The following is a 10199-nucleotide window of genomic DNA, read 5'->3' as shown; positions in this document are numbered from 1 at the left end:
ATTGGATTTCTAAATCGATATAAGCAATACATATATTCTATAACAACTTATTGAATTTTTAGAATAAGTTTTATTGTTTACAAACTACGAGTTTTAGGACATAAAACCCAATAAACTCTCACTTGGACTAAAACTCCAGTGGTAACTTATATATCCGAATATATAATACTAAGTTTCTGAGTTTTATAGAGAAATACAATAAACTAGGACACCCCATACCCATGGTTTACCATTCGGTATCCCAAACCCGATTTTTCTCCCACTTGCCTTAGGTTATTAACCTGGTATTCCTAGTCTTACTAGGTGATTCTCTAACACTTTGGCTGAGAGAATCTTTGTAAACATGTTAGTGTACAATAGAATTCTTATTAAACTATATGAGGAATGCATCTTATTCTCAATAATGACCAGGAAGTCATACTTTTCTCCCACTACATTGAAGTACTCTCAACTCTTTGAGTAAGACGCAACTGACCTTCTTTCAAACAACTCTTGTTTAACAGTGTTAATTTAGTAACTCTTTATTAATTTATGCAAGTTTTTATGGAAACAAATAATACAAAGTGATCTGGAACAATATTCCAATGATGTTGAGAAAATAATCTTAGGTATTTAGAAAGTTGTTCTTTGGATTTCATGTTCTATCAAATAGACCTAGACATCTTAAACTTTCTATGCTTTGATCCAATCGAAGTATTTCGATTTTATTTTACCTAACAAGTTTTGTACACTCTAAACATTTCAAGTGTTCTAAACTTATCATTTAGGTTAAATAACTACATGCCTTAATTGAATTCTAACCGTGCTATGAGATAGAACAAACATAATTTTCGAAAATGAATATTTCATTCACAACAAAAATCTATACATTTTGTTCTTTACAATATAACAAAAACAGATAAGATTATCATCAAATAGTAACATCTTCCACTAGTTAGGCTGAGCAAGCAGTCTTCAGGAACTAGTTTGCCTGTTTTGCTTTATTTGCTCTTTTCTCAGCAAGGTACTGAGGGCAATTCCTCTTCCAGTGCCCTTCCTCGTTGCAGTGGAAACACTTTCCTTTATTTGCAACGTTAGCCTTGCCTTTTTTACCAGTGGGTTTCTTCTTCCCTTTTTCCTTTGCTCTTCTTAACAGAAATACTCTTACTTTGTGAAGAAGAAGCAACATTAAGCTTTTTGGAGGACGTTCCTCTCTTCTCAGCGGTAGTAACGTGTACTTTCGGTTCCAGACCTTTAGCTGTCACTATGTCTGGTAAGCTTGTAGCTCATTCAGAAGAGTAGTCAAGCTATATTCAATTTTATTCATTAACGTGTTCGTGCAGAATTGTAGAAAACTCTTCGAAAGATATTTTAGAATAAAACCAACTTGACTTCTCTCGTCAATGACAACTCCATTTACTTCCACCACATTGAAGTGGACTATCATGTCCAGGACATGTTCACGAACAGAGGCCCCCTCTTTCATGAGACAGTTGTAAACGTACTCAATAGCATCATGCCTTAGGGAGAAAGACGGTTGGCCGAACATCCCTCATAGAGATTCCATAATTTATTTGGTACTTATATCATCATGTTTCTTCGCCAAGACATCAGATATGCTGGCGAGATTATAAGCACGGGTTTTATCATTCACCCTAATCCATCTATCGTACGCATCTCGAATAGTTTGATTTGCATTAGAGCTTGGAATGGGAGGACAATCCTCTGTTAAGACGAACCGTAAATCGTCTATCACCAGTATAGTATACAGATTCGATTTCCATGTTGCATAAGTATCCCCTATCAATTTATCAGACACCAATAATTGTACTAGTGCACTCGTCATTCTAAAAAATATAAATAAATTTTATAAGTGAATTTCTTTTAAATCCAATCAAGTCTTAGCAAAGTAATAGTATACCCAAGATTATTTTTGCAACGATACTACAACAAGACATTCTTAACTAAACACTACCTCCAGAATAACTCATATTTCAATAGTCATTTAGCACTTTTTTCATAAGAAATTACTAATTCTTTAGTAACTCTGTAAGTGTAACCCTCTGTTTTTAGACTTCAGAAGTCCGATCCCAACGATGCTCCCAAAGTTGAAAAGTCAAAGTTGAAACCGACTTTAAAAATCCTATCCATTTCTGGAGTTTGAGTTTTTCCGAATCCTATGTTAAAACCCTCCTAGGGGATAGCCGTTGTTAAACAACTAGCGAGGCCGACTTAAAGACGATAAGCAAGCACAACATAAAAATCACACGGTTTAAACCAACAGAAGAAACCGTAGGATATGTAACACATATCCTTCACCCACTTACTATAAACTACCTTCCCCATTCACTTTGGTCTTGATCTATGATGAACACTTTCCGAATGGAGGTCACTTCTAAGGTGACACGAAGTGCTGCACGGATCTCACGGTGGGAATTATATAGGGATGTGAGATTTGAAATCAATATATTATATATTTGATTTTTTGGTGGACAACTTCCTTGTTCACCATGAACAATTCACGCAAACACTTTCCATATGGAGGTCACTCCTAGGGTGACTCAAAGTGCCCCATGAACCTTTCGGTGTGAACATCTTGAGAATTGAAAATTTTAAAATCGAAACATCATAATTGATTTTAAAGTGAACAACTTCCCTCATTCACCAAAATCTCAATTTATGTAAACACTTTCCGAATGGAGGTTACTTCTAGGGTGACACGAAGTGCCACATGAATTTTTTTTTATTGTGAACTCTTAGAGACGTGAGAGCTAGAAATAACCACATCATATATGTTTATTAATCTCCCACTGAAGTGTTCTAACATATCATATACGTTATTTGATTTTCACTGAAGTATTCTAATAGTATCATATATGTTATTAAACTCCCACTGAAGTGTTCTAATGATTAAACTGGGTATTCGTTTCTTAGGCTTGTTTCGGCTAATTAAACAACATAAGTCTAGGTGTTTATCTAAGTATAACGTTTATAATTGGATTCAACATACGATGTCTAGGTGATAAACTAGTTTTAAAACCTCACATCGCTCACGTATTGCTCATAAAACCAGTTAATAATGCTCAATAATTCGACCATAATATCCTGGTAGATGGTGTTCCGTAGACCGTCAACTTGAATACCTCCAGCCTTCGACAAGATTATATACCGTTTGAGTTTGTAACCCCAGTTTTACAAGTTTAACGACCTATTTTAACTATTAAAACGAGTGGTTAACCTACGTGAGCATGCAACTGTTCTTTGTTATAGATTTTAAATATCTATCCCAATTTTATAACAGCTTACAAAATTTTAGACATGCTAAACATCCACAACAGACATCAAAGACATTCAATATTTAATATAAAAATTATATTAAATAAAAGAAACTCTAACATGTATACTATATATTATAACAGTTTATAACATACTTTCAATGCATGCAACATGCTTCACATGGTGGGATTTTAAATGTACATGGCATACTGTATGCACATACAAGATTTATTTAATTATAACACACATCACATGCATAAATAATTAAACACATACTGATATAGTTTTAGTTTTGACATAAACAAGCAAACAAAGGCCTAATATTTACAAAAACAACAAGAAACAGAATTCGCTCCTAGCTCGAAATCTTGCTTGAACTTGATTCAAAATCTCGCTCAACTCGATTTCTCGCTCAAAATTCCATTACAATCTCGCTCGAACTAGAAATCTCACTCAAACTTGATTCATAATCTTGTTTGAACTCGAAATCTCGCTCGAAACGAAATCTCGTTTGAAACTTGATCAAATCTCCCTACTTGAACTCAATCTCGCTTGAATTGTGAGTAACGTCACAACGCTCAAGGGCTGCATCGCAACGCTACTTGATGTAAATCTTGCTCTCGTTGGTTTTGAACAGGAATCTCGCTTAACCTTCAAACGAAAATCTCACTCTCGCTGGAACTTTCAGTAGTGTTGCAACGCTACTACCTGGGCAGAAGCTCATGATCTTTAAACAATAGCTCGACCTTCTTCACTTCTTTCTTCAATTATAACTTAATTTCAACTCTAATGACTCCAAATAAGTTACAGACTCTTGAGAACACATATAAACTAATCAAACAAGTGCCAATTACAAATTTAATCAAGGAATCATAGAGAAAATAAATGCCAAAACTCAGAAAACCATATCATTGCACCATTTTCATATATCTCATAAAAAACACCCATCAAGCCAATATTCAACCAAATCGAATGCTTAAATGATGCTTTGATACTGATTGTAGGCGTATATCAGTATGCAGCGGAAGCAACAAGGATCAATAAGTATTTTAATTCATTACATTTAACTGTAACTAAAGCATGCTCAAACAATAATAAGAGGGTTTCAAGTAATACCTTTGTAGAACCTCTTTGAATCACGAATTTAGCTACAAATCTTCTCCAAAACTTGTTGTGAACCACCTCAAGATCTTTCCTACTATTTTTTTTAGCTTTAGATTGAGTTGTGGGACTGAAAATAAGCTTGAATGAAGAGAACTTAGAGAAGAACTAACTGCACCATCCACTTGAAGAACACCTTTCTTCAATTGATGCATGCCTCAATTCCACTTCCATCTTCTCTATTTATTACAGGACATTTATACAAAGAAGAAGCTTGCATGAGAGGCAACTCATGCTTGGTGAATTGAAGCAAGAGTCAAGTGGATTTTGTGTGAGCAACTTCATGATAATGGAGAAATTCAACATTTCCAATTATGTGTTTTCCCCCAATTTCTAATTTACAAATTGAATTTTCAAAATCAATTTGAATTTCAAAATTGAAGAATTTTATTAATTTACAAAATTAATTTCATAAATTAATTTTCTCATAAAAATAATAAATAAATAAATAAATAATTTAATTAATTCTAATTAATTTAATATCAAATATTAAATTAATTTTACACAAATTTCACTTTCATGAATTTAATATTTAAATCATATTTAAATATTAATTAATTCTTCAATTCCGTTTAATTTCAAAATTAAACGCGTAATTATATCATATATAATTACTAATTCCCTTAATTCTAATTTGAACGTTTCAAATTAACTTATCACACTACTCTAAAGCTAATCCATTTATGAGCTAGTAGGGGGACCTTGTGAACCTACAGATCATGGGCTCCAATGATCCGAGATTAATTGGCTAAACATTTTACACTGAATTAACCTTCATTTGTTAACTAATGGGTCACTCTACTAAAGCCCATAGTTGCACTCCGCTCACTGTAGATATATTATGTCTACTCGATATAACCATTATTAGTAAGTTAACCCTTAACCATTATTAGTAAGTTAACCCTTCACAGGTTATTCGTAATAACGGCCGGGTCAAATGTCTTTTTTACCCTCCGAGATTACCTCTTGCTTTTTAAGTCCTACTGATCCTCTAATGAACAATTGATTTGTGATCCGATTGACAAACTGAGTCCCTCTCGGGCAAATGAGACGATGAGGCCCCTTATTCAAGACCCAGAGTCAGCACTTAAGGGAACAACCTCTCTACTATCCCTAAAAATGGGTAGGAGTGAATTCCATCTTGCACCCTATATCCTCAACTATCTACTCGGTCTTACCCCTGAAATTGAGGTTTATTGAGTTGGCACTTTTGAGTCAACCCTTGCCTATGCAAATTTAAGGATAATCCCGAAAAAACAGGAGTTCATAGTTCGCTCAGGATTAATGTCTAGTTACCTAGGTCATTGCTTTGAAAGCGTCAGTCTTAAACAGTAAACAACGTTATAAAGTGAGAGTGACTGATTCCATGATCCGATCTTGTACTAACCTATTGTACAGGACACTCCCACTCTTCATGTCATAACATGTACGAATTAGGATCACATTGTCTGTAGCATTTTACAACTCCTTGTAACAACTATAGAGTGGGCCGCATCCGATAGTGTTGCCAGAATAAGGCACCCAAACTTATTCATATACTATAGATCATTTTGACTATTTACTCGAACGTGATCCACTTTTATGTCTTCACATAAAGCTCAAGTACTCATGTAATAGTCATGTGTCTTTTAGTTTATTGGATTTCTAAAACGAAATAAGCAATACATATATTTAATAACAATTCATTGAATTTTCAGAATAAGTTTTACTGTTTAAAAACCACGAGTTTTAGGACATAAAATCCAACATCATTATCAATCACAAAAGGATCATGATCTTCTGAAGGACCAAAATCTATTGAAGTAAGTCCTCGTGATCTCTCATTACCAAGCACAGGTCCGTTACATTGAATTTTTCTTTCCAAGTCCACTGCATGAATGTTGTCATTGTATATTGATAATGTTAATGGTTGAATGTTCATAGACAGTGGAATATCAACCTCTTCTCGATTAAGCTCATATGATACTTCGTATTGTCTATTTACATCTGTACCATCATAACTCATATTCATATTTTCGTCGTGGTATCATTTTAGCGTTACATATAACTGAACTTTAGAAAGATCTTCTCAGAAAAAAAGTAAGCAAACATCACCGTCATTCCGTATGTATTGTGGAGGGGCTTCAAAGTCAAGCTATATTTAACTCTCATCAAACTCTGTGCAATTTACATTTGCAACCCTGTAAATGTGAGCTTTAAATTCTTCATACTTCAAGGTAATAGGAACAATGTTGCCTGTTAGCTTGCCTTCAACATACAAATTTTGGTTCTCATCTCAATGACCTCTATATCGAATTAGTACACACTTTTCTGTCATCCTACAAAGTAAGATTCTTTTTTCTTTTTTTATTAAGCAGATAGTAATACACATGGATCTTTCTCGTTGTCGCTCCCAATTGCTCTCGCTCTCACGCCATCGCTCAATCTCGCTCTTGCTTTCACTCTGTCGCTCAATCTCGCTCTCTCGTTGTCGCTCTATCTCGCTCTTTCCACCTTTCTCGCTATCATTCTCTCTCTCTCCACCTTTCTCGCTGTCGCTCTTTCTCACAACCCTTTTGTTATGCTATTTACATACCTTTTTTGAGACCACGTTCCTATAAACACCAATGAAACCAGGTCCAAGAAAAGTCCGTTCCGTCTTAAAAACCCATTCTGAAAACTCCGTTTGGTTTCGAAAAACTCTGTTTTGGAAAACCTCGTTCAATAAATCTTCGTTTAACAAAATGACAATTCAAATGAAGTTTAGATTTTAAAGAATTCACCATTACATATTTGTTGGGTTAATGATTTTAAGTTGTAGACAGATTTCGTGAAAATTGTCAAATTAATTGTATAGTGACAAATAATCACATCACGATAGAAAATAGACAGACAGTGAGAGCGAGATCCAAGTAGCGAGAGCGAGACAATTATCAGGGACAATTCTTGTAATCTCATATCGTGATAATGTCAGCAGAAGGTCAATTGACAGTTTTTTAAAAAATGGGTCATTTGACATTATAGGTGTAGATATTAGGTCATTGGCCCAAATTTTCCTGAAATTTTGGCCATTTATCCAAAGAACCCCTAATTTTAACACTCGTAGAAGTTTGAGGGCCTAATTATTACATTTGAATGTTTGAGTATGTAATTGCAACTAGCTACCATTATAGGTGAATTTTACAACTTGTCCTATAAATAGTGAATATTTTAACTCATTTATAGAAAGATGTTTATATATATGTACATGTACATAAAATTGAGGACTGCTTTGACATCATCATTTTAAAAGTGTTAACAATTTTGAAGTGCATTTGACGTGCAAAGTTGATTTGATTTGATTTGAGTCGGTAATAATTATTTGTATTTAAAGTGTAAAGTAGAGCTGGTTTGGAAAAACTGTATTTGGAGTGCAAACTTGAGTTAAATTGAGTTATGGGTACCTGGTTTACTTTTTTTATAACCTAAAAATTTATGAATTTTTTTGTTAAAAAAGTATCAATTTTTTTATTTCCTTTTTTTTTTTTTTTGTTTTGTAAACTATTCAACTACATAGACACTTTCCTAAATTTTTAACACACATTTAGGATGTGAACTCAATAACTTTAGATATATTTTACCATTTTTTACCAGTAATTATAATATTGCACATAACGTTGATAAAACATTACTTTTTATATCATCAACAACATTACACAATATTTTTAGAAAAATTTATCAAATAATAATAATCTTCAAGTAAGAAAAAACATTACGTGAATATATATTTCTTAAATTTATCAACGTAATGCTTATGATACTTTTAATTTTTTTAAACCAACATTAAATTAATAATAGTGACATTTTTAAATTTTATTGAAAGTATATGGACTACCGTGAATGTGACTCAAAGTACAAAGATCAAAATGATATTGTAATCTAAATTGATTTTTTTTTAAAAATAAATATATTTGCTAGCTTTAGACAAAAAATTGGAAATTCCTTTTTTTTTTTTTTTTATCAATGACTTACTCTGTCAATTGTGTTTATATGTGTTCTTAACTTTCATCGACCTCAAGTTTTTTGTTTCAACAACTCTGATACATATTTTTGAACCTCTATTTCTTTTTAGTATGAGGATATATGCCTTAAATAATCAAGTTAATTGACCTTTAACGTTAAATTATTTTGTTTTTTGTTTTTGTTTTTGAAAATTAAGCATATTTCATCCACATTTCCTATAATAATTTGCATATTTCTTAAGTATAATGGTTGAATTCTTAGTCAAATTACAAAAATAAAAACAACATTTTGAAAGTTAATTTTTTCCCCTTAAAATTTGAGTTGATTTTTTAAACTATCGATGAAAAGTAGATAACAAAGAAAAGATATGGAGATGGAAATAGTGTTTATAAATTTAATTTTTAACGGACAAAAATAAAAACAAAAGTATTAATTTAGAAATGAACATCAACAATATACGGATAGAATAAGAATATTCACCCAATAAAGCCAAACACTGGGACATACTAGTTTTGGGAATAAAATGCATACATAAATATTTGTTAAAATATTTTCATTAGAAAATGTCAGTTATATATATATATATTTATTGTGGTATAATAATAGTTATGTTCCAAAAAGGTTTATATTATCTATTATAACCCTAAATTAACTATTTAAAGTCTTACCAGAGAATAAGAAAATAATTAATTAAACACTAATTAATCTAAATTATCAACTAACCAAATATTAAACATAAATATACTAATTATCCTATAATTCTACGCATCAATTTCTTACTTCATCTATGAATTCACGTGATAATTCAGAATTCAAGAAGTGTGGCTTTTGAAATTCTTTTTGAGTCAATTTAAGCCTAATAATGTTGGCCTTAGAGTATTTGTATGGAACTTAAACGGACGACAACAAACTAGCCCTAGGTCATATATGGTCCCAAATGGGAGACCACCTTGGTGGTTGGCCAGATATACGTTGTCACATGATGTAATCTTTTTGTCCCATATTGAATATGATAGATAGATTTTTACGATTTAGCGAAGTGAAATTATAAACGATTAGAATATGCATATTTCTTATCACAAAAATTATACTAAATAAGACTAAAAAACATAAATAACACAATATGAAGGAAAATACAATCCGAAACTTAAAAAAAAAAAAGAAACGTCAAAACTTCAATGTACTTTATGATTTATAACAAATAAAGGTGACCTATAAGTTTTAGTACAGCAAAGATGGCTTTGATGCCAAAATATCTATGAATATTTAGGAACTATTTATGGAAGCTTTGAATGCTCCATAGGGATATTGATACTCACATTTCAATGAAAGATCATGCAGTCGGTAATAACATAAGACGACAAATAAATGAAGTTGATAACAAGTGCAATAAATAAGAAAATGATTTCTCATTGATCTCTTATTAGTGGCTTTAATTTCTCTTTTGCTATAACAGCATTTCTACCGTTTGCTTTATCATGGCATGGTTATTATTGCCTCGTCATGATATAATTTCCTTTCTTTTTCTTTGAGGTTTTCATATATCCTCAGTCTTTGTAAACTTCTTTTTGCATTGGCAAAATACACTGTCAGATACAAATTTACGTGGTTTATTAACGATATATTAGTTACGTCCATAAATTTAGGGTAGAACAATTTTATTAGTAAGAATATTATAGAAAAATATAAAATATGCCAAATAATGTCTATAGGGTTAGAGAATTTATATAGTGCAACAAGTGGGCTATTTCTTTGCGAAAATTTTTTAATAATTAAATATATCAAATACCAATTCTAATTAG

The sequence above is a fragment of the Benincasa hispida genome, chromosome 10, assembly GCF_027475165.1.
Source record: "Benincasa hispida cultivar pf3 chromosome 10, pf3_genome.v1.1, whole genome shotgun sequence".
Lineage (NCBI taxonomy): Eukaryota > Viridiplantae > Streptophyta > Magnoliopsida > Cucurbitales > Cucurbitaceae > Benincasa > Benincasa hispida.
Note: the sequence above shows the minus strand (reverse complement) of the source record.